General features: G+C 42.1%; 1 long non-coding RNA gene across 1 annotated transcript in view; it reads right to left on the reverse strand.

Annotated features, from left to right (window-relative positions):
- Positions 1-25,603, reverse strand: part of LOC134542666 (uncharacterized) — a 135,266-nt gene extending 109,663 nt beyond the window's left edge. The window contains exon 1 of the long non-coding RNA XR_010076841.1: positions 25,467-25,603. This is a non-coding gene — a long non-coding RNA (uncharacterized LOC134542666). The remainder of the gene's footprint in view (positions 1-25,466) is intronic.
- Positions 25,604-26,408: the final 805 nt, after the last annotated feature.

Below are 26,408 nucleotides of genomic sequence, written 5' to 3' on the forward strand. Positions count from 1 at the left end.
AATCATGATGCATACACAAACATCTCAAAATCCTTTTTGCGTATACGTGGAAAACTCGTAAAGGCAGACGGACGGAAACCGGACCATGCAAAGATTATAAACAATGGTGTATTACATATGATCAATCGGATAGGATTTGAACTGAACGGCGTTCTTATAGATCAGACCAGATCACTAGGAGTGGTATCTACAGTGAAGAATTATCTTTCACGAACTCGTGATGAATACGCCATCAGCAAAATGGAGGGATGGTGTCTCGAGGAAAACTATAGCTTGCCTCTAACAGCCGATGGTGTTTTCGAAATCTGTGTTCCGCTAAGCCATCTCCTCGGCTTTGCTGAGGATTATCACCGTATACTTCTAAACTCAAACAAGAGTTAATTATAGTTTTAGAAAATACGTACATTAACTCGATCGTAGATGCGAGTGCGCAGCCTCAAGCAGTTAATTTAACCATAAACTCTATCGATTGGGCCGTACCACACATCCAAGTGTCTCCAGCGGAACGCACGCGACTGCTTAAGCTTGTGGAGAAAGGCAGAAATATAGATATAGCATTTAGATCTTGGTCTGTTGAAACATATCCCAGCATGCCACAAGCACAAAATGTCAGCTGGTCAGTAAAGACAAGCTTCTCGATGGAAAAACCACGATACATAATAGTCGGCTTTCAATCGGCTAAACATAATGTAATGGCTGCCGATAAATCGAGGTTTGACCACTGCAACATAAAGAATATAAAACTATTCTTGAATTCAGAAAGTTATCCATACACGGATTTGGACATAAACTTCGACAATGGATTTTACTTAATCGCATATGATATGTATTCAAATTTTCAAGAGTCTTACTATGGAAAGCAGAATGCACCTTTGCTTGACCCTCATCAGTTTAAGGAACTGGCTACGTTATTCATGTTTGATGTAAGCCGTCAAGCTGAGAAAATACCTTCGAATATCATAGATTGCAAGTTGGAGATCACAAGCTCAGACAACCTACCGATCTTAACACAAGCATTTGCAATAATATTGCACGACAGACTTGTCTCCTATAATCCACGAGACAAAGCTGTTAAAATACTGGGTTAAGCATAGTAGAGGCTCAGTCGTGTCTCAGCCACCATGAAGTATGTTAATCTGCAAGGATTTTTCTCTCAGTATGGCTTTATTACCAAGGAACTTAGCATTGCTGACTCTGAGGGGAACATAATTACGCGAACATTCAAACCGCCGTTTGAGTGGAGAGACATTAGTCGTAAATACCGGAGAAGTAATGCGTGGCTCACTAAAAATTTTCATAGTTTAAAATGGGAACACGGATTGTTTCCCTACAACAGTCTTTCCACCATCTTGACAACTCACTTGAGTGGAACTGTAATAGTTGCTGGAAGCGAACAGAAAAGATGGTTGGGTAAACACTGTCTCAAACACATGCACATAGTGGATGCACAAGAGGAATATGGCTGCCCGGCTTTCAAAAAATTAGACATAATGTATGCTCAAAATCGTGACAGCATAAGACCTGTATCGTCTCGCCGTAACGTCGCATTGCTTAGGGCTTGGATGCTAGAACACAGCGATCCTGGAATGTTGGATGACGCGCTCGAAATGGAATCAACAACAAGCGAAGCAACGGTAAACATGTCTGGACTGGAGGCGCTATAAATTGAGGTCATCGTCCCGGGGTACGACAGTCAGCATACAGTTCGCGGTCGTGCGGGCGTAGACTCACTATATATTCAAGAAAAATGACGTTCGATCCATCGGCACGCTACGCAGACGTGTCACCCGGCTTTCGTCGTGTGGCATACCTTACCGGAGATGGAGAGTTCCACCTCATAGTCTGCAACTTCAATCATCACTGGAGCACCGATTGCGATCTGGAGGCTCCGGACTTTATTGAGACGCCCTGCAATCAGGTAGATTGTGTTGTGCACTACTTGAGACCCGACAGTAAATTTCCTACTACCTTAGAAGAACTTAAGGCAGCAGCCGCTACTGAAACTATAACCTCAGAACCAGATTATTCTGCAGTAAGGTGTGATTTGAGACGCAGCACGAACCCAGAGACAGTTGTGCATTGGGAGGAGCAGTGTGACGGTTATGTTCACAACACAACTTATGAAAACAGTGTTTGCTACGAGACATGTAGTTTCCTTCAGTGTAAACTTTATCGATTCACCCCATTCGCTTAAGTTTGAGAGCTAAGACAATACCTATGTCAGTCATGTTATCACCGCGATTCCATGATATAACTCAAAGCCAAGAAGATGCCGTAATAGATGAATTGTGGGCACCGAGCATCTTAACATGGGATGAAGCGACAAGATATTTTAATTATCCTCCTGATCCGCGATCTAAAGAAATGAAGCCTTCGACTTTGTTTGACAATACCGAAAATAGATATCTTTACAAACGTGCAAGTCTGAACTGTGTTGAATTTCATGTAGAGTTCTATGAATTTGATATTGGATTGAGTAGTCTTCGATACGTTTATTTCGAACTTTGTCGCGAAAATACTCATTTCCGACTGAGGTGGCACGCTGATAGACCATACAAGTCCGTGACTCTCTTGACTGTTTTCGACTGTCAGCATAAAGACTGTGTAATAAATCTTAGTCATCCAATGGCAAAGTTTCCCTGTACTATTGATGAGCTCAAGACATCCCGTGACAGAGACTATGAAAGTACTTTCTCCGAATGGTGTACCGGAATTAAACACTATCGCCATAATCCCGCTACATGCATGTGGAACCCACCTCACGACACGCCTTGCAGTAATCATTTGTGTTCCTTGTCGAGAGGTCGTTTATTACGAGAAAACAAATTCTCGGTGTCGACGCATCTAAGCAAGCAACTATGGGGATATAGATAATGGACTGTTCTACGAGATGCTCTACTCTATGGAATTTCGTAATCAATTTATTCATTCGGATGGGCAATATATTTTTAAATAGGATCGCCGCTTCCTGGGTCGACAGTCGAGCTGAAACTGTGTCGGTGTGAGGATCTGTGCCAAGCAAGATGTCTAACTTTCATTCAAGCAAGAAATACGTGAGTGTAAATCCTGGTCTAGGCAGTGTTGATTACAGCGAGTGGAGTCAAGACAATTTAAAACACATATCGGAAAGCTGTGACGGCATGTTTCACTCGAAACAAATACTCGACCCAGGACCTCAAGACATACCATTTGAATTAATTAACTGCTCGGGTTATGGACAATGTATTGTTAACATGCTTCGACACGATACAGTGCTGCCTGCCACGAGTGAAGACGTCTACGCACACGCATTCAACCAGACAGCTACCCAATCGGTTCAGGTTATCCCTGAATGCATTCAAATCAGCCCTGATTCGCCAACATCCATCATACCTGTAGCTGAGCCAATCACCGAGGCGACACCGAAGTCCACCAGACGACAGCGAAAGCCTGCTGCCTCTCGCAAGAGTCGAACCAGAGATCTCAGTCATTTAGGACCGGTGAGTCAAGATGTCGGAGTTCAAACAGAGTCTAGTGCTTCCATACAAAGAACTGACGAGATGGCCCGGGTAGCAGTGCGCTCATTACTTCTAGAATTATTAAGCAAAGTATAATTGAATTTTTGTCACTTTGTGTATGTAAATGTTTCAGCTGAATACGTAAATATAATATTCTTTGTGTGTAAGGAAATGTTCAAGTTAGCATTCAAATCTTTTTTTTATCGTCACTTTAATACTCTTTGTATGTAAATGTTCAGGTTTGTATGCAAACATTATGTGTGATTTTCTTGTAATATTTCAGTTTTGCATAAAGTTTTAAAATAAATTGTTAAAAGCATAATGCATATTTTATTACCGAAACTGTTTGCAACTTAAGTAAAGAACGTGTAGGTTACTGTATTTTTTATTAATACTCTTTTCAATTATATAATTTTCTGGTTTAGTATAATTTAAAAAAAAATGTATTCAAATTATCCATCAGTCTCTGCGCCCGCACGTTCACGAAATGTATGTTGACTACAATAAAACTAATGTGTAACCTCTGATTTATTGTTATGATTTAAGTATTCCTCTGATATAAAATAAAAGCTAGCATTGAAACGTCCTGCCTTCCTGGGCCGACCAGCGGGTTGACGTGCGAGAGCCCGTGGATGAAGCTCTCTATTTTCAGAGAAAGGAATTTGTTTTTCCAGACAACTGTCGTCGCACCTAAGAGGTGTCTATATGCTGTCACAGACTTGGTTGACAGTTTCTGCAATCGTTGTAATGCATTACAACGATTGCAGAAAAATGTTTTCAGTAAGCTATAATAAAAAAAACATTAATTAAATTTTAATTCTGAAAAAAGTGAATGGTAGAAAATCTACTTTCTAAAACAAAAAACATATAGTTTAACTAGTTTTCCATGATCACCATATTATTAAATGATTTTACCAAATATAATCTACTCAACTTTCTTAAATTAATAATTTTCAGTTTATAACTGTCATCTAAAGCCGACACACAGAGTAGGCGATTCCGCGAGAATTCAGGTCATCGCCCGACGCAGATTTATATATATATACACCTGCCACAGAGGTCGGAAACCTCATTTGATCGCAGCCAGCCCTCGTCAGCCCTCGATACCTCCTCCGCAGAGAGACGTTCTTCTCCAGATAAGGTATGTGTTCTGTCAGTTCTGACTGACAACACGAGATGGAGTACATTCGTTTCGTTAAAACACGTTCGCGCACTGTGTTTACAGTTCTTATTTAACAATATGTCCACTATTTTAAATAAATAAACACGTTAAAACGGTCGAATTAAGCAATAACTAAATCCATGTATTTATATTACTTAAATTGTGTATTATCACGGAAAAATTACTAAACTCTATTTTTTTTGTTGCGATTATATTACTTTGAATATTATTCCAACTTGTTTTCATAATTATTTTTACAACGGGATGCGTGTATTTAATATTTCTTTAATACATCTTTCATTCTGTTACTGAACACTATGCGCGATTTATAAAAACAACAACCATTCAGAGCTCGTTCTTTGCTTGCAAACAGTTAAATAAATTTTGTCAAACTTTAAACAATATTAAGCGTGATATGAAGTTGATATACATTTGTTTTCAATACAGTATGTTCCATGTAAATAATAATTCTCTACATTCTCAGAATATACCGACATATAATTAATTTCTTGCACATTGTTTACATGTCTTAAACATTTTATATTTCTACATTATTTACAACTTGAAATACTTCACAAATAAATATTACAAGAAGTTTTCTCATGACATACAATTATTTCATATTTACACTTATTTTTTCAATACAAATTTTTACACATATTATGGAAAATAATAAGTGCTGATACAGCTGTTGGTTTCAGTATATTAGAGCAAGCATCTTTTATTTATTTTTCAGGTTCTAACTTGTTGAGCGTATCCTTCTTTATTTTTTTTAAATTCCTTTTATAATAATGTCTTCTCCATACTCTAATAAGCGTGCTAGATTTGAGGAAAGCGAGCCTTCGATGTCTGAGCTCGATGAATCATCTATTGATTCATTGATTTCATCTTCATCATCATTTGAGTCTGTGATTTTATCGTCGGCTGATGATTCATCCAACCTAGAGATCGAAGACACGCCACCTCCCTCTTTGCCTAGCCTGAAGCCCGTCGCTTTAGATTCCGCATTGCAGGGTCGACTTGTTGATTCCAGAATCGCGAATGATATTCCCCAGCCCGACCCCAACATTAATAGATTTCTCTCCAGGTGCAGGGAACCCTTTCTGGACGTAGTGGGTGGCGTTCTCCGCCCATTCAAAATTTATCTTACATTGGCCGCGGTATTTATTAAGGAGGATCCTGTGCAGGGGCCCATCAGTGATAGCTTCCACTTCGCCTCCAAAAGTATCCCTGTTTTGTTAAGTGAGGACGTAGCAGAAATTTTCAGTTTCACATTAGTTTCTGTGCTTATGGAGCATGTAAGTGAGTTTGCTTTGCGCGGGTCTGGATGGATGTTGAGTCATGTAAAACATCTCGACATGCATGTCTCTGCATACCGACCATTCACGGTGGGGGCCGCGCATACAAAGTTGCCTGCATTTTTGTCTAACCGCAAAGCTTGTGTAAACATCGAGACTGACCGTGAGATGTGCTTTCTGTATGCCGTTATGGCAGGTGTGACGCCGGCGGCTGGGATGGTTACTCGTACTGGATCGTATCCTAATCCTCTCGAGGTTTTTGATACGACCGGTATGACGTTCCCCATGACACTGCATCAGGTTAAGATCTTTGAGAGTCTCAATAATATTTCCGTGAACATTTATTCTTGCGTGAGTGATCAGGGAACGATTATTGACGAGGATTTTAACAAACCTACTGATGCAAGTATCCAGCCGATTTGCATTACCTCTATGCGATGTGATCGCCATGTGAATATTTTGGCTATTCGTGCGTCTGGTGCTCCCGCTCATCTCCATTTCGTGACTATTAAGAATTTGTCCCGCTTGCTTTCTTCTCAACTCTCGCGTGATCAACATACAAAGTGGGTTTGCGAGCGCTGTCTTCAGTATTTCCATACTGTGGACAAGTTGAACTCCCACACTGATTTGTGCAGCCAACACACGGCCGTTCGGTCAGTATTCCCGACTGAGGAGACTAAATGGCTCGAGTTCACAAATGTATCCAAGAAGGAACGTATGGGCTTTGTCGCTTATTGCGATACAGAGACCTACTTGAAACCGATGTCCACCTGTTTACCGGAGACCGATGCCTCCAGCACCACGACGGTGAACGAGCACGTGCCTTATGCATGTAGCATTTTATTAGTTTGTTCGTACGATGCTTCGCTTACCAGATATGCGCACTTTGAAGGGGAGAATTGTGTTGCCGACATGGTCTCTACCTTTATTGATATGACTAAGTGGGTGTGCGCGATTTATGCTAAGACCGTTCCCATGAAAGCCCAGACTCCTGCTGTTGCTGCGCGGTTGGCGAGTCAGACACATTGCCATATATGTAATAAGACACTAGGTGACAAGTCAGTGTTGGACCATGGCCACCTGACCGGTGAGATTCGTGGCTATGCGCATTCTAAGTGTAATATTGCATTTAGACTGCAGAAGAACCAACTGGTGGCTATTTTCCACAATCTTCAGAATTATGACGCCCACTTTTTGATGAGACCATTAGTCTCACGTCATATTGCACAACCTGACGGTTCCTCCATTTTGGAGAACCCCGGGGAGGTCAGGGTTATAGGCACGTCTCTTGAAAGTTACAAGAGCATAACAAAGTACATACCGATTACCGGTAATGATGCGAGAGGAGGTACTCGAACAGTGCGTTTAAGATTCATTGACTCCCTTAACTTCCTAACTTCATCTCTGGATACTTTGGCAGGTAATCTCTCGCCTGCTCAGCTGAGCCTCACTCGTGTCCAGTTTCCAGAAGACGCACAGTTTGATCTAGCTCGGAGGAAAGGGGTGTTCCCATACGATTTCGTCACTAGTATGGCAGAACTGCAGACGACCTCACTACCCCCTAGGGAAGCATTTCATAATGCTCTTAGTGGGACTGACGTGAGTGACGGGGACTATGCTCACGCTAGATCTGCGTGGAATGTTTTCCGCTGTAAGACTTTGAACGATTACGCGTTGCAGTATTTGAAGGTGGATACGTGTTTGTTGGCTGACGTGTTCGAGAATTTCCGTTCAGTTTGTTGCCAGTCCTATGGCTTAGATCCGGCGCACTATATTACGGCCCCATCACTTGCGTGGGACGGTTTGTTGAGCAAGTCTGAGGTGTGTCTGGAATTAGTCACCGATCCAGATATCTATCTTTTCTTGGAGAATGCTGTTCGGGGTGGGATCACCAACGTTAGTCGGCGCTATGCGAAGGCTAACAATGTTTACATGAGCGATTATGACTCCAGCCTGCCGTCTTCCTACATCTGTTATTTCGATGTAAATTCTCTCTATGGTCATACGATGCTTGGTAAGCTTCCGGTGGGCAACTTCCAGTGGGTGCAGGAACTCGAATATGCAAACTGGAACTTTAGCACCATGGACACCGATGGTGACTGCTCATGTTTTATAGAGGTGGATCTATCCTTTCCGCGTGAATGTCATGACCGGCTATCAGACCTGCCGCTTGCACCTGTGAATGGCGTACCGGTGAACGGCAATATGTCAAAGCTCTTATTGACACTTGAACCGCGAAAGAACTATGTTTTACATGCAAAAACACTGCAGCACTACCTTACGTACGGGGCCGTTCTTGACAATGTTCATCGTGTTTTGCGCTTTGAACAAAAATCCTGGATGGCATCGTACGTACGGTATAATCTGAATTGCCGTGCTCAGGCAGCGAACCCCTTTGAGAAATCCTTCTATAAATTAATGAATAATTCCGTTTTTGGCAAATCTTTGCAGTCGCCGCGTAGGGAGCGTGACATACGTGTGGTTTCGCGGTACGATACCATATATGGTGCGGCAGAGTTGATAGGTCGTCCGTCATTTAAGGCAAGGCGGATCGTCGATGAGAATCTGGTCCTCATTGAGTTAGCCAAAGGTTCGGTAACCTTCAACAAACCCCTTTACACTGGTGTGGCCATCTTAGATTTATCCAAATTGCATCTCTATGATTTCCACTATAACTATATGCAGGTTAAGTTTCCCTTTCCATCTCTGCACCTGCTTTACTCAGATACCGATTCTCTTCTGTACCACATCGAGTGTCGCGATGTGTATTCTTCGATTCTCCCCGATTTGGCTTCTCGATTCGACACTTCGAATTATGCTCCAGATAATGCTCAAAGGTTTCCATCAGTCAACCACGGCATGACTGGTGTCATGAAGGATGAAGCCGCTGGACGCATCATTACTGAGTATGTTGGTCTTCGCCCCAAACTTTATGCATACAAGATGGACGATGGTGCTTTTACGCTTAAAGCCAAGGGTGTGAAGGCCAGTGTACTCAGCTCGCTACTTTTTGAGCAATATCTGGATTGCTTGCAAACAAATTCACGGGTTTGGGGGACTCAATATCATTTTCGTTCACGAAATCACATTGTTTGTACTGAACGCGTGACTAAGGTGGCGTTGTCATCAGGTGACGACAAGCGGAGCATTTCCGATGATGGAATTAGCACGCTTCCATGGGGACATTACCGTCTAGATCCCTGAACCTGAGTTCCCCACATAATAAGAGATTCTAACTTTTTTTTTATTTTATAATTTTCCAGTTTATTTTTTTTTTGTACTATCCTCATACCTTGGTACGCTCAATAAGCATTGCTGCTCCGAGTCGAGTTGTAGGAAAACAACAGCACTCCAAACTCCTCCTCCGCTCGGAGTGGTCAACTGGGTAGATGGCAACCAACTTCGATTCATTGCCTCCCCCTTCAGCCATAAAACATTAAGAATGTTGGACAGAACTCATGCACTACTGTACTGCGCATGTGGAGATAAAACCATCGGTATGTTTAACATGTAGAGATTGCACTCATCTTATTTACACGGTTCAGATAGTGAATCTGATAGTTTTCTTTAAATGCTAGTCTGTTTAATAATTTAAAGTAAATTTGAGTCTATCCTGATTTTAAATGCTAATGTGGTTAAACTTTGTTGCATGTCATCTTTCCGTCAAGACCAGGTCAACTATAGTCTTCATTCTGTCTCTGACAATTCCATAATGAACATGGCTGCTTTTGAGGAAATGCGCGATTGCATTGAATATGCGCTTCATGCTTGCATCGGCATGAATATAGATGCGATAGTACACCATCTAGAGGTCTCCGCGATCAATTTGTTCGCTGCATTTCCAGAGGAATACGAGTTTCTAACATACCTTTACAACGGTATTATAGCATGCTTTGAAGCTGTAATGGAGGCTCAAGAGCAAGTGGAGCCAGATGATGGAGTGGACAGCGGCTTGGGAGAGAGTGACGGTGAAGCATAATGCTTGCGCCCTTGTTAAACATGGAAAATAGGCCTCTCGGGGAAACTCGCCATGTATAAAAAAAAGGAGTTAACGCATCTAATGCTGTACCTCCTGAGACATAGTCTCTAAGGTGATGTGGAAAGCAGCATACCACTATAAATTCAACACAAGTTTTTATTTTTTTTTTTTTTTTTCAGCTTACACTCCAGAGAATCTTCCGCCACGTCGAGATGAAGAGAATGAGACTACACATCATAGTTATAAATTCACTATCACTAAATAATAATAATGAGCTTACACTATTATTAAATGCATTACAGGAAAGCTAACACTAAAGTATGCCTATAAGAAAATATTTCTTATGCCTGCTTCTGATGCATATAAAGGAACACATATCATGATCATTCAATATGGTGCACTCTGTGCATGTAAGGGAACAATCTTTTCGGTGCACTCTGTGCATGTATTGGAACGAGTCCTTGGGTGTATCATGTGCTTCCAAGATGGTGGGGCTGTTGAATCCAAGATGGCGGAGAATTGTTTAAAGGTTGTAATATTTTTTAAATTTAAATATCGCGCCCTCTGGTAGCAACACTTGTAACTAAATATATCGATTAGCATTCGACCTATCGAATGGTGCTGCGCCCTGGCAGCTGAAATATGAAATAAAAGTAAATATATCGATTAGCATTCGACCTATCGAATGGTGCTGCGCCCTGGCAGCTGAAATATGAAATAAAAGTAAATATATCGATTAGCATTCGATCTATCGAATGGTGCTGCGCCCTGGCAGCTGAAATATGAAATAAAAGTAAATATATCGATTAGCATTCGATCTATCGAATGGTGCTGTGCCCTGGCAGCTGAAATATGAAATAAAGATGGCGATGGTGGCACACTCTGGTAGCCAACTTGAGAATCAAGATGGCGGCGCCTCTGGCAACTAATTTTTTGAATTTGCCGCGCGATACTAGCGACATCTACCAGCCAACTTGAGAACCAAGATGGCGGCGCCTCTGACAACTAATTTTTGAATTTGGCGCGCGATACTAGCGACATCTACCAGCCAACTTGAGAACCAAGATGGCGGCGCCTCTGACAACTAATTTTTGAATTTGGCGCGCGATACTAGCGACATCTACCAGCCAACTTGAGAACCAAGATGGCGGCGCCTCTGGCAACTAATTTTTTGAATTTAGCGCCATCTGGTAGTCTGTGCTGGAATTAAAGATGGCGGCTGTATAATAATTTTAATTTCAAATGTGGCGCCTTAGGTATGCATTAAGGAAGGCAAAAACACCCTCCCCCATTTATCATAAACTTGCCGTCAGTACGTAGCATATATAGATTATTTATTCCACCATATTCCAATTGGTCTCGTGGTCTAGTGGTCAAGGCGTCCGCCTCGTAACCACGACGTCCTGGACGTTTTCACGTCCCATGGATCGAATCCCAGCCTCGGCACTGAAAATATTTTAGTTAAAATAAAATAATACCTACTGCTACCTGGTGGCGACCAACAGAACTATATGACGTCACACAAGATGGCGGCCTCCAGCAGCCGAAACAAGATGGCGACCAGGAAAAATCAAGATGGCGGCCTCCAGCAGACGAAACAAGATGGCGGCCAGAAGAAATCAAGATGGCGGCCTCCAGCAGACGACACAGAATCATGATGTCACGATTCGAAGTTGGTGGAAATTTCTAGAAATACAAAATGGCGGATTTGCGTATTTGCGATTTGCGGATTTGCGGATTTGCAAATTTGAGATTTGCGGATTTGCGGATTTGCGAATTTGAGATTTGCAGATTTGCGGATTTGCGGATTAGCGGATTAGCCACTGGATTAGCGCATAAAAAACTGGATTTGCACATAAAAAACCATAAAAATGCGTAAAAAACCATAAAAAATGGGATAATCCCCGGATTACCCCGCTCCCCCCTCGCCTATGTTCCAGAGTCGGCACGCTCTCCCTACTTTCATTTTCCCCCTTCCAAGAATTGTCACAACCGTAATAGGCGGAAAGAAAGATAATTGATACCGCGTGCAATTCTCTCTCTCTCCCCCCTCCCCCCCCCCCCCTTCGTTTTCTTGTTGTTCCGATGCTACGTCCGTCGCATACAATGCGGTGACCTAATAATTTTATTTGTGCATAGTTTGTAGAAAGGTCCAGCGCATGCCCTTATATTAGTGCCACATACATCCCGTGAATAGTTAGTAAGATACAGAAGCCTGGAAAACCCATTTTTGGCCATGTTCAGGGGTAATAAAATGTTGTTTTTTATGTACAGTTCATTTTGAAAATATATTTTAGTTCTTGCCTAAAGTTTGAGTTCTTTTCATACCAAATCCGTTTTCTAAAATTTTCTGTAGTATTCTGTTTAAACGTGTATTTTAAACACTATGTAACACTGTTCTTTTGCTAGGTAGGCGAGCGCCTTAATCAAGGGCAGTCGTTTGAAATGTGTGTTCTTTTCTATACTAATATTATAAAGCTGAAGAGTTTGTTTGTTTGAACGCGCTAATCTCAGAAACCACTGGTCCGATTAGAAAAATTCTTTCAGTGTTGGATCGTACATTTATCGAGGAAGGCTATATGCTATATTATATTATCAATAACATTAGGGATCCTTACTAAAATTCCAATTTAGAATCAAATGCGTTGGAGGGGGTTAGATAGAACATGCAGTACACGTACGAAGTGTGTGTTGACGATGCCGCAGGCGCTAGAAGTTAACGACTATTTCATTGTTAGTGCAGTCCTCATTACCGTTGAAATTTTGCGGGTACTTTAAATATAAAAAATTGCCCTTTTTTCAAGTTTATATATTTTACAGACTTGAAACTTCACAGTAATGTTCCTTATGTTACGCAGGATGACATTTTCTGAAAATTAGATCCCATGGGTGGTTAAAACCAGGCAACAGTGGGTACTTTGTCTGCATGAGAACAGGATTTTGCATTGTTCATGCCTTCTGCGTCTCCATGGCAACGGGCATCGCGCGGCAGTAGCGTACCCACAAGGAGGGGCGTGTATAATGAGCGGCGCAAGAGTGATCTGCCTGTAGACTGCCGTAGCGAAGTACGGGTACATCAGTTGTACGTTGCGTGCACGAGTCAGGAAACCATCGGTGCTATTCATTTTCTCTCGGGTACATTATACAGCATTGTAATAAATTTTCACTGAATTTTTTTTATTTACCTTTACTGTAAATGGGAGATGTGGCTTAATTTTTTTCCCATTAGTATAGCCGTGCGAAGCCGAGTCGGGCAGCTAGTAGATAAATGGCGTGAACACACGTTTACATAGTTTCGGTATAAAAACGTGTTCTAACACGCTGCAGCGCGATTTTCTGGCATGTAAACGGGCCCCGTAATAAGTGTCTGATACCGATATGTACATTTGTATTGCTTATTATATTTTACACTTACCTTTCTCATTCTGGTTCATAAATAGCAGTAAATGTCGATGTTCCCTCAACATAAGGTTTCCACGCAAAACTATCACTGCACTTCACCTCAATTATTTTTTTCCTAATTTCTAAATTGTGCTTAACTTTATAAAAATGCTTCTTCTTGCAATGGTCTGCCCACTTATCATGTCTAACAGTCCCTTCACACAAAATCTCTAAACATTTATATTTATATTGCGTTTGCTTTTTCGGCATGGCTACAATACCAGCATTATATCACGATTACACTTCAAAAACTAATTAATTCGAAGATGATAACAATAAGAATAACGCACAAGCACAACCCGACTTCGCACTGATACATTCAGTAATGTCAGACATAGCTTCAGTGTGGTCTAGCCAATTCTGGGCGTCGCTGCCAGCTATAACAAGCAAAACAATGAAATGAGAAGGAATGCGTGTAAAGTGATAACAATTTTCCTTTACTGTCTATATATTTCTGACTTGTAAAGAAAGTGTGGGGAATAATCGAAAATAGGGTCTCAACTATCAGGCGGGCATGAGATGAACAGAGGTATAGAATTTCCAAGCCTGATAGAATGCATCAGATTCTCCTTTCAGTTGCATGGTCTGCGCAGGCGTGAAGCTTTTTTTTTTTTTTTTACTTTTGAGTGTGTGCGCTTATTGTGGAAGCGGGGATAGGGTTTATCCTGAACCGACAGATGCCAAACTGCTTTTGTTGAGGAATATGCAGGGTTGCCAATTTGATTTACAAGATCCCTTTCAATTATCAAAGCACCAGAAACGTATTGTTATGATTTACCTGCGGGTTCGTAAAGGATAGCCCAATTAAAGATTTTTATCACACACAGTTTTATTTATTACCACTACTTGTCACTTACAAATAATCTTCTAAATTGGCAGATAATTAATTACACGTAAAAAAGGTCAATTCCCCAGTCACTCGTTTCACACACCTCGCTGGACCGCACTTCCGGTGCAATGCTCGCCGCAGCACCACTCGTGGGTCTCCGCCGCGGGACTCGGTCGCCACACTCCGCCGCCGTCACACCCTTCGCCGAGATCCCACACGACGACTCACTAGCAACTTCACCCGGGACTCCGCCGCGCCCGCGACTCTATCGCCCGGAACCTCCCGACTCCACTGAACTCACTCACTCCCTGCCCTGGAACTTTCGTCCAGGGACTTCGCCACTCTGCCGCACCCGCGGCACTATCGCCCGGAAACTCCGCCGCGGGAGAACTCCCCACTGAACTCACTCTTGAAGGTCGGCCCAACCTCCTTATATAGCCCTTGGGTTCCCGTCCAGAACAATCAGGCATGTCTCCGAGATATCACGTGACCTTCGCCGTCGAAATGCCCAGAAACGCGTCGTGAGTCCTCGAAGGACGCGGCGGCTGCTCAAAGAATGCCGATAAACGCAACAAGCATCGGGTTCCCACAAAACGCGCCGATAAACATGTCTGAATCCTTTTATTCCGCTGTGCGGCCTCTTTTAAGTAACTCGATCTGAGGCAGGTGCGTGCTGCGACGGTCAGGATGTTGCGAGACAGTATGACACGAGATACCAGGGAGAGGATGCTGGTGGAAGGGGGCGCAGACAGGCCGAACGAGTGCGGCGATGCCAAGTACTGCAGCCAAGCGCGATCGTAACATTGCCCCCTCCTTAAACCTGTTCGTCCCGAACAGGTAATGCATCTCCTCCTGGAGGTCCCCATGCTACTCGAAGTTTAGGCCTCCTGCCTTTCCTCCATCGCGGGCTGTACAGTCTCACCAGATAACCCTCTCTCTCTCATTAGATGTAGCTTCTATTGTCACCCGGCGACACTTCTGCGTCGTAGATGCCCCATGTCGTTCAGCCAGCTGCCCGAGACGGGCTGACCGATGCCTTGGACGGACCTGATACTCTTGAGTGCATTGCTTTTTGCCTTCCAACAGTTTCCTTGTTTCTTCCCTTTTTCTCTCCATTTCTTCTCTCGCAGCTACTTGTTCGCACAGCATTTCTTCCCGGCTCTTCTTCGTCTCTTCTTGGTTACTCGTGCCCTCTTGGTTCTTCTGTGTCTCACCTGGACTGCACTTAGTTTCTCCTTGTACCCTCTTCATGACTCCTTATGTTCTCATTTTCTCTTCTCGGTCTTTCTTCACCTGTTCTTGGTCTTTCTTCACCTCTTCTTGGTCTTTCTTCGTTTCTTCTTTGCACTTCTCTATCTCTTCTTGACTCTCTTCTCGGCTTTTCTTCAGCTTTTCTTGGCATTTTCCCCTCTCTCTTTCGTCTGTCTTCGTTTCTTCTTTGCACTTCTCTATATCTTCTTGACTATCTTCTCGGCTTTTCTTCAGCTTTTCTTGGTATTTTTCCCTCTCTCTTTCGTTTATCTTCATTTCTTCTTTTTCAATGTTCCTTACTTTGTAACTCATCTTCACTACTTCTGTTCTTTTCTTCAGTTCTTCTTTCATCTTCATGTCCTGGCTAATTTCCTCTTCGCTGTTCCCCTCTAGGCTGGTCTCCTCTTCGCTGGTATTCTCTTCGCTGGTCTTCTCTTCACTGGTCTTCTCTTCACTGGTCTTCTCTTCACTGGTCTTCTCTTCGCTGGTCTTCTCTTCGCTGGTCTTCTCTTCGCTGGTCTTTTCGTCGCTGGTCTTATCTTCGCTGGTCTTCTCTTCGCTGGTCTTCTCTTGGCTGGTCTTCTCTTGGCTGGTCTTCTCTTCGCTGGTCTTCTCTTCGCTGTTCTTCTTTTGGCTGGTCTCCTCTTCGCTGGTCTTCTCTTGGCTGCTCTCCTCTTCGCTGGTCTTCTCTTGGCTGGTCTCCTCTTCACTGGTCTTCTCTTGGCTGGTCTCCTCTTGGCTGGTCTCCTCTTGGCTGTTCTCTTCCAGGTTTATCTTCATTTCGGTCTTCTTTTCATTCTTCATTTCTTCCTGGCCATTCTTCATTTCATTCTGATCCTTCTTCATTTCCTCTAGGCTATTGTTTGAACCACTCTTCGTTTCTTCATGATGGTCCTTACCCACATTATTTTCACTCTTCACTTCTTTCGCAGAGTTCTTCATACTGGTTCTCCATGCCCTCATGTCATTCACCATTTCTTCCAGGAGAACCCTTATCTTCCTGATATCTTCTACATTTAACTCTTCAGCAGCCATCTCTCTCTAAAGAATTTATTAATAAAACAACCTAAATAATTTTTTTTCTAATACTGTTCTTAATTTTAAATGACCTAGCCGAACCTTCTTATTAAACTAACAATATCTCTATTACATTCAAAACTAACACTGACTACAGTATGCTCAAACTAACTCTAGAAAATTTCAAATTCACTAAAGTTCTAAACACTAACTATATTCTCGTAAACTAAATTCTATCCTTAACTTTTAATCTAATACTGTAACTGAATCCTAAATATATTAATTAGGGCTATCCCACTTCTGACACCAAAATGTTACGATTTACCTGCGGGTTCGTAAAGGATAGCCCAATTAAAGATTTTTATCACACACACAGTTTTATTTATTACCACTACTTGTCACTTACAAATAATCTTCTAAATTGGCAGATAATTAATTACACGTTAAAAAGGTCAATTCCCCAGTCACTCGTTTTACACACCTCGCTGGACCGCACTTCCGCCGCAACGCTCGCCGCAGCACCCCTCGTGGGTCTCCGCCGCGGGACTCGGTCGCCACACTCCGCCGCCGTCACACCCTTCGCCGAGATCTCACACGACGACTCACTAGCAACTTCACCCGGGACTCCGCCGCGCCCGCGACTCTATCGCCCGGAACCTCCCGACTCCACTGAACTCACTCACTCCCTGCCCTGGAACTTTCGTCCAGGGACTTCGCCACTCTGCCGCACCCGCGGCACTATCGCCCGGAAACTCCGCCGCGGGAGAACTCCCCACTGAACTCACTATTGAAGGTCGGCCCAACCTCCTTATATAGCCCTTGGGTTCCCGTCCAGAACAATCGGGCATGTCTCCGAGATATCGCGTGACCTTCGCCGTCGAAATGCCCAGAAACGCGTCGTGAGTCCTCGAAGGACGCGGCGGCTGCTCAAAGAACGCCGATAAACGCAACAAGCATCGGGTTCCCACAAAACGCGCCGATAAACATGTCTGAATCCTTTTATTCCGCAGTGCGGCCTCTTTTAAGTAACTCGATCTGAGGCAGGTGCGTGCTGCGACGGTCAGGATGTTGCGAGACAGTATGACACGAGATACCAGGGAGAGGATGCGGGTGGAAGGGGGCGCAGACAGGCCGAACGAGTGCGGCGATGCCAAGTACTGCAGCCAAGCGCGATCGTAACAGTATTTTCACATTAGAAGGTATAAGTATGTAAATAATATTTTTTGTCTCGTCTTTTAACACCCCCCACCCCCCTGAAATTTTAATGACGTAGTCTGCGTCGTTACCCACCTTGTGGGCACCCCTGATATAGTCGAATCATACAACTAGTACGTAAGCCTGAGTCCAGTGTAGCTGGTACCCTCAGTATTATCAGTGTATGCTTAGTGGGTTTAATTAATATTACGGTAGTTATCCTGTTTATGTTGTTTAAAAGGTACTACTTGTCTAAACTAGTGAAAGATTGTTCCACAGACTTAAAAGAAGTGACTGCGTCGGAAGTAAAGGTTGTATGGCCCCGTGCCAGAGAGCCAAGTGTGGCAGAACAATAGAATCATTGTTCATATGTCGTACTTGTACTGTATGTCGTGTATTAGTATGTTGGCGTGAGTGTCGCTGTGGGCTCCACTCTTCGAGGGGGAGAGTGATTGTAAGGTCTTGGGTGCATCCAGTGGGTCGTTCGTGTAGCCCCACCCGGTAGCTCCCTGCACGCCATTGGCTGTGGTGTCGGCGAGGTGCCGGGGGAGTCGGGAGGAGGCAGCCACTGAGAGAGGTCGCTCATGACGCCTCGCTCGCGTGTGGACCCACAGTCGCGCGACACGCGGTGTTATGCGTAGGAGTAATCCTAATAAAGGGTTCAAAAGCACGTAATGCGCATTATTATTAATTCACATTCGCTAATTCCCGATAAACGGCACACCCTCCTCCCCTTGTCTGTTGGGGGCGGGCGGTACACCAGGGGCGGTAGCACTGTGCCGAGGCATAGTGACCAGGACCCGTCAACGGCAGCGAAGATCAGCCATTTCACGTACTTTGTTCGGTAGCACTCAGGAGCCTGACAGGCATATTGTAAATAAATTTGGAAAACAGGACCTTTTTGTGGTACAGTTGCTTTAAAAATACCTAGTTTTAAAATATTTTAACAAACAAACATAAGGTTTTCAATATTTTTATAAAGAAAAGATAAGCCCTCAAAGTATTTACCAGCGACATCAAGGAAGATAACATTAATATAGAGAAAAAATGGCAAATTATTAAAAGGTGGGGTTTTGTTGCACATCTTTAGGTGGACAAATTGTGAGATATGTGCGGCCAATACCGCCAAGGTGGAAACTTCAAAATAAAACCAGATTTTTACGTGGCCCAGGCAACATTTTTGAAAAATGATACCTCGGTTACTATAGATATCAGTAAGATGTCAGCATGATAACATTTATCCTTACATCATTTTTTAGTCATAACAAAAATGTCAGTGGTATGTCAAAATTACGTAAAAATTCATTACCTAACTATGACTTACCAGTGATGTCAGACCTAGGTCTGGGCAATGCACAGTATACACAAATTAAACTTCTCATGTGGTCAATATAACTTCACTTACTGCTACTACAGCGTGTCGGTGACGCGAACTCAGAAAATTTTACCCATCCGAAAAGAGTCCAACATACACATGATACAGTCGAATATATACAATGTATTATGTGTATATATGCGTATACATGTACACAGGCCGCTGCGCGTCGCCAGTCTGGCGCAACATATCACTAAGCATATCCGTGACGCGAACCCATAAGTTTTGCCCCTACCGAAAATCGCTCAACGCGGCTAACAAGTTTCCACTTCAAAATTATTTTAAGGAATGGTAAAAACAAATGCAAGTTCTCAAAGACACAGAAGAGCACCAAAACATTAAAGCTTACACAATATTCTTAAAATCTTTTAAACCTAGTACCTAGTCACCGAACATAACTCTAACTGATTCTAAACCACTGGAACCACAACTATATCAAAATTCCAGTCCGAAGGATTTTTATTTTCATATCCTGCAAATTAGAGCTCATTTTATTCGTCAGAAGTCGCATGCAATTCAACGTTTACACTTTTGTTCTAACATCTCATGTTGTCATGTTAAAATTTTATGGTGTGGTTGTGGTAATAGCTAATACAAATTAATTTTCATCTCACTAAGAATAGTTTTTAACTTTCTCTTAAGAACAGTGGCGTAGCGTGGGTGGGGCGGAGGGGGCGGCCCGCCCCGGGCGGCAGCCCGCGGGGGCGGGTCGCCGGCGAAGCGGGTTGAGATCTGATCTATGATTCATTCATTACATGTGTCAGACACACTATAATGTTCCATTTTTATCTAAAATTTTGCGCACCAACTATTTTTTAATATTTATTTAAAAGAAAAACTGCGAAATCACTGACAGAGCTCTTTATAACGTTTGTTTGTTTACATACGAATGGCAACATCGCATCACGCCGCGCCGCCCGACGCGCGCGAGCCGAGTTGAGCGGCACTCCTTATTATGTTAATTACTCATACGAAATCTTTTGTTTCACGCGTCGGCCCGTGTCGATGCCTCTCTTTCGCACTCATTGAATATATATATATATATATATATATATATATATATATATATATATATATATAATATATATAATTGCTCACGAGTGTTTTTAATGGCAAACCCTGGCCGTTATACGTTACCGTTGCTGCAAGTAATTGTACGGATATGATGAATCCTTCGCCATACCGTCTTGGAGTTTATTTCGGCGCACATAATTCATCCCTGGAAAATCCTCGCGATATTCACACACGCCTCACCAACTACTCGCGTTCATCGTACCAAAGCGTTCTAAATTATATAAATGAACCCCGTTCATATTCAAAAATGAACACTCGTATACAGTTACTTCGATGTGGAACCATCACCATGGCCAACCCGCGTTTTACTTCACGTGCGCGCCCGCCTGGGCCTACCAGGCGACTCCGCTCGCCCGTCTCACCTGACGTCACACAATCAGCTGTTCTGCTCGCGCGCCGTCTAGCGCAGCGATTACCAACATATTCGGTAGTGTCCTCGAACTTTCCAGACCAATTTAATAACTTAAAATCTTAAACTTAAAAATAATAAGACTAAACAAGAATTACAAATTTCTTTTTTAAAACAACATATAACAAACTTAAATCCAAAATAACTCCTATTACCAGGGCATCCGAAAGATTAATAAAATACGTTAACCATTTCTGCAAACATAAACATTATCAAAGGTATCAGCTGTAGCACACATGCTACAGTACTTATCTTTGTTTGTTTTAGTGCATCGTGAAGTACCGTTACGCAATCACGCTTTACTCGTATGTTTGTTTCGCGAGAGTTTCGGATACGGAACGAAAGTCATTTTGATTGTGTTTCGATCTTTTAAATACTGTTGAATCTTCTAAAACTAAACATTTAGAACTTTACCCAATCTTTGAACTAGTTTTTGAAAATGAAAAGAGTCAAAGAAAGCGGTGCGGAATTCCGCAAAAAAAAAAGGCTAAGAAAGAAGCAGATGCGAAGAAGTCTGTCTCAAGGTGCATTACTGAAATATTTTAGTTCCAGTTCTGGTTCGAAAGCCACGTTAACGTCTTCGGTGGCATCCTGCAGCAGCGGAAGTGATTCCAGTGTAAGTAGGTATATGATTCCTCCATCTAGAATCATGCATGGCCTAGAATTACTCCAGTTATTTATTATTATTATTATTATTTATTTATTTATTGTTTACAAAAGTTACAATATTTCTTACATTAGTCTCGCAAAACCTATTCACCTAGGTTTGTCTGCGAGTACGGAGTCGCACTCGTTCATTAAATCTTATTTTATAATACACTTAAAATTTCTCTAATAGCTGTTTGAACATTGATTATTGTTTAAAAAGTATGGAGTATATTAACACATAAATTACATTGAGTTAAGGTACATCTTTTTAAGTTTACGACTGAATTTTGTCCTGCTACTTGAATTTAAAACTTCAATAGGGGATGTTTTCTAGTAGTAGTCTAGGAATATTTTTTTTTTTGTTTTTGGATAACTTGATTATTTATGGTACCTGTCATACAAAGAAAACATAATTTTTCATTTAGCTCAAAAATGGCGCCAAAGATTTTTCTCAAATTTCTCGTCATTTTATCTTTTAATAACATCTATAACATGGCTTACTCAGTCAGTTTTTACCGGGAAACTCTAAAGAAGGTAGCTGCCATACAAAATCAATTTTGTTTGTAAATTTTCCTATAAGCCCGGCAAACCGCGCCGTCACCAAAACCACTTTTATTTTGTGATAGATAAAATACTTATTTGAAATTCGAACGTGTCCTCCGGCAAATATTCATGGGAATACATAACTTATTTTACAGGTACAAGAAGAAGACGTACCTGCCGTCACAGTTGGAAGTAGTTCTGGTCCCACCACAGAGCAGGATCAAGACGAAGTCGACTCATCAAAAGTATCTCAAGCATCTAGTCATAAGCCTGCAGAAAAAGTGAATGTTGCCAAAGAAGACATAATTGAAATCGTGCCTTCTGCTCCTGCCGAAATCAAAGATGTGAATATCGACGATGTAGGTTGCTGGCCTTCTATGACCGACGAAGTAAGAACGCTTCTAGTACGTCGCGGATCTGACTCAGTACAGCACATCGATTCCAAATTTGCCGATGTTGTTCGCTCAGGGACTTCAACGAAAGGCGGTAACCGAAAACTAACCAAAGAGTGGTTCTACAAACCATTATCTAACGGCGAAAAGGTTCTCCGAACATGGATGGTGTACTCGCCTTTGAAGCAATCCTTGTATTGTTTTTCTTGCAAGCTGTTTGGCAATTCTGGCTCTAACTTCGCATCTGAAGAAGGATTCAACAAATGGTGGAAGCTAAATCCAAGAATAGGAGACCATGAAAATAGCCTGGGCCATGAACAGAGCTTCTTGAAATGGAAGGAGTTGGAAGTTCGCCTGAACTGTAAAGCAACCATCGATCAGAAACAACAAGAAGTTTTCGAAAGTGAGGAGAAGAAGTGGAGGGATGTACTGTACAGGTTGCTGAATATTATCCAGTTCTTAGCCAAACTGAATCTGGCCTTCAGAGGACATCGAGAAGACATTCGAGGAGATGATAGTGGCAATCGCGGGAACTTTCTGGAGTTAGTGCACCTCCTAGCTAAATACGACCCTCTTCTAATGGAACACCTGACAAAGATAAAGCTGGGAGCAAGAGTCTCAGTTTCGTATCTATCTCCAGAAACCCAGAATGAATTTATAAACTTACTGGGACAGCAAGTTCGATCCACCATCATCCGTCGTATTCAAGAAGCTAAATATTATTGCGTAATCTTCGACAGTACACCATACATCTCCCACAATGACCAAATGAGCCAAGTTCTGCGATACGTACATATCGAAGGAGAAAAAGTCGCCGTGGTAGAATCTTTCATTGACTTCTTCGAACCAAAAGGAAAAAATGCAGAAGATCTCAGCAACGATATAATCGCGAAGATAACATCAGACGGACTGGACATACAGAATCTGAGAGGACAGGCTTATGACAATGCTGCCACAATGTCAGGGATCCACAATGGAGTTCAAGCACGGATTAAAGCACTGAATCCGAAAGCTATATTCGTTGCATGCACAAACCACTCACTAAACTTGGCTGGGGTACACGCTGCTTCTGAATCAGTGGATTCCGTGATGTTTTTTGGAACTCTGGAGAAGCTGTTTGCCTTCTTTTCCGCATCAACTGTTCGATGGAACGCTTTGGTTGCCATCACAGGTCAAGCAGTAAAACGAGTCGCGCTGGAGCGCTAGACATGTAGCTGTCAAGATGCTTAAAAATAAGTTTGAGGTAGTTCTTGAGGTACTGGAACAATTAACAGATTCATCTCAAACTTCCGAAACAAGATCGGGAGCCAATCTTCTCCTGACAGCCATGCAGTCATTTAACTTCCTAACTTTTCTTGGCTTTTGGGCTGCAGTGCTACCTGAAGTAGATGACGCACAGATTTACCTGCAGCAACGAGGACTAAGTGTGGATAAGTGTGCTCAGAAACTCTGCGCTTTGAAAACCCTCTTAGTGGAAAGTAGAGACCGTTTCGTGCAAGAAGCAATTGACTTTGCTAAGACTCTCTGCGAAAAACTCGGAATCGAACTCAAAACGAGAAGAATTCGCAGGAAAAAACGCATGCATGGCGATGAATCTTCTGAAGATGCAGCTTTGTCTCACGAACAGGAAATCCGTCGAGAGATTATCGCATCTTTCGACAAGATCATTCAAGAAATGACGACTCGATTCCAGCAAATTCAAGAAATATCGGACAAGTTAGGATTTTTGATGCCAGCGAAACTTTTGGACAGCAAGTTCGAGTGTGATCTTTCCCATGTATTAGAAGACATCGATAAGGACGAGTTTCAGATGGAGCGGAAGCGTCTTCAGCAGTTTGTTGTTGTTGCCTGTTCTGAATCAGAGGAAGATATAAGTGGTAAAGGACCACTGGAGCTCCTCCAGTTCATTCAAAAACTGAATCTCGGAATTTCTGTTCCAAATATAGTCATCTTGATTTGTATATATTTGACTTTGGCGATTAGTGTTGCAAGTTGTGAGAGAAGTTTTTCGAAGTTGAAACTAATAAACATTACCTGAGATCTACTATGAGCTCCGCTAGACTATCAAACTTGGCTATATTGTCGATTGAACAAGAATTGGCTGCTAATATTGATTTTGACAAAGTTATTTCTGACTTCGCTGCTCATAAGGCCCGTGGAATCTGCTTGTAAAACCGCTCATCCTATTTTAACTTCAATAAAAGGTACCTCATTGCATGTGAAATTTAATTTTAATTAAGCACCTATAGAATGGGGGCGGCAAAACGGGTCTCCCGCCCCAGGCGCCGAGATGGCACGCTACGCCACTGCTTAAGAAGCCACAGAAAATGAACAATTTCCTAAGACTGTGGTGAAGTATGTTCGTAAATCATTTGCCTGGTTAAATAATAAATATTTGTAACGTAAGACGACATATTTTCTTTCTAAAAGTCGATAGATAATATGGTGCCAAAACAAGGGGAAATTTTTTGCACATCATCTATGGTAATATTTTATACAATAGAAATATACGTAATAAATTAAATTCATATCTCAATATAAATTACGCTATCTTTTTCGTAAGAAGCTACTGGAAACAAACTTAAAGTGTGATTTATCTAAAATCGTATGCGTCATTTAGTTCTTTACGTTTTTTTTTCTGGGCATCAAGCAGATTTTCAATTAACCCTTGTTTAGCATCGGTATGAATGTGACTAACTATATAAGTCAAACGAATACAGTTTAAAAATATAATATTCATTTTTTTGCTAAGTCCAACTGAAAATTGGACTTGCTAAAAAATCGGAACGACGTAGTGTTTTTGCTTTATTTTGCAGCAAGAGACTAAATATTCCAAAGTATAAAAATTTGTTCGGAGGTCGATAATTTTTAAAGTAAGTAAATTTTTAGCCGACAATTTTTTAATATAATTTTTTTTAAGGTTTAGTAAAAAATCAGTGAACGACCCAAAATATCGACTGATCGACGGTGTCGCATCCTCGGTCAGCGCGGGAGTTCGTGGCCCCAGGCGTGTCTCGCAGAGCCGGGGGCAGCGCAGTCGAAGAGCGTATGTGAAGTGGATGGAGCAGCGCACCGTCCGCCATGTTTCCCGCTTGCTTTCATGCCTTCACCAGCTGATACACCCCCTCCCCTTTAGTAGTACCATCATGAAAGAATAAACCAACTTATTACAATGTGAGATAGGCCAAACAAAAACACACACACCTACACACACACACACACACACACACACACACACACACACACACACACACACACACTTCGCGCCATTATCCCTCGCCTCTCTCACGGCGAGAAAACCCATTCTTTTATTCCTCCTCCAACCAAACAATTGTATGAACCTAGCGCTTATCTTACCTCACGGCGTCTCTCGGTTCGAACAGCAGCCTGCGACGTCTAGATGTTATCACTATTAACCTCCGCTATCAGCGAGCGACGAGTTACAGCCAGACAGCCATGCTCGACTGTTAGCGTGTGGACGGCGCCTGTGTGGTTATATTCGGCCTCGCGAAACTGCTATAAAGCATCCCACTCTTAGATTGCAGTGTGGAAGTAAATGGGCGCATTCTCTCTCTCTCTCTCTAACACACGCCGATTGCCGTTAGCACTGTCCTTGTTTCTTCGTGCGTTGTTGCCAAATATCAAACGAAATTTAAAATTTTAATTTTTGGACCAAGATTTTTTTCATATTGTATAGAATCAAAATACGCATCAGGCAATGCTTATTTTGAATACTTAACAATATTTTAAGTGTCCGAAAAAATTAAAAAACATAACTTATTCGCTGCGAACTGTTTTGAAGTATTCCGATATGTTTCACATCAAAAAAAGAAAACCTACATGTGTATTTCATTCAGATTTTTTTTATTAGTAAATTAATGCCTTAGGACGCCACCGAACAAATGTTAAGACAAAAACTGTACAGGTTTCACTTAAATAATTTTTTTAATATATTGAAATGCATTTTCTCACAAACTGAAACATCAAAAAGTTGACCCGCGGAAAAGATTTTTTCTATTAAAGATAGATGGGGAACGAAAGCGAGAAAAATGTTCACAATGAATTGAATTAGTTTTTAAAAGCAGCCCCATCTCAATTGCTTCTACAGTTTCCGTGGAAATAGCTGTTAAAGATGTGTCTTATCAGTACAAGAGCGCGCGCTGCCGTCGTAAGAGGAAACAGGGTCGTGTGTTTAGATAAGTGGGGTTCTGTCCTACAAGCAATTTCAAATACATGGCTTCCTTAGTCAACAAAAAATATTATAATCGATTCTTGAACATAATATGTAAAATGTATGAA

The sequence above is a fragment of the Bacillus rossius genome (genome assembly GCF_032445375.1).
Source record: "Bacillus rossius redtenbacheri isolate Brsri chromosome 9 unlocalized genomic scaffold, Brsri_v3 Brsri_v3_scf9_1, whole genome shotgun sequence".
Taxonomy (NCBI): Eukaryota; Metazoa; Arthropoda; class Insecta; order Phasmatodea; family Bacillidae; genus Bacillus; species Bacillus rossius.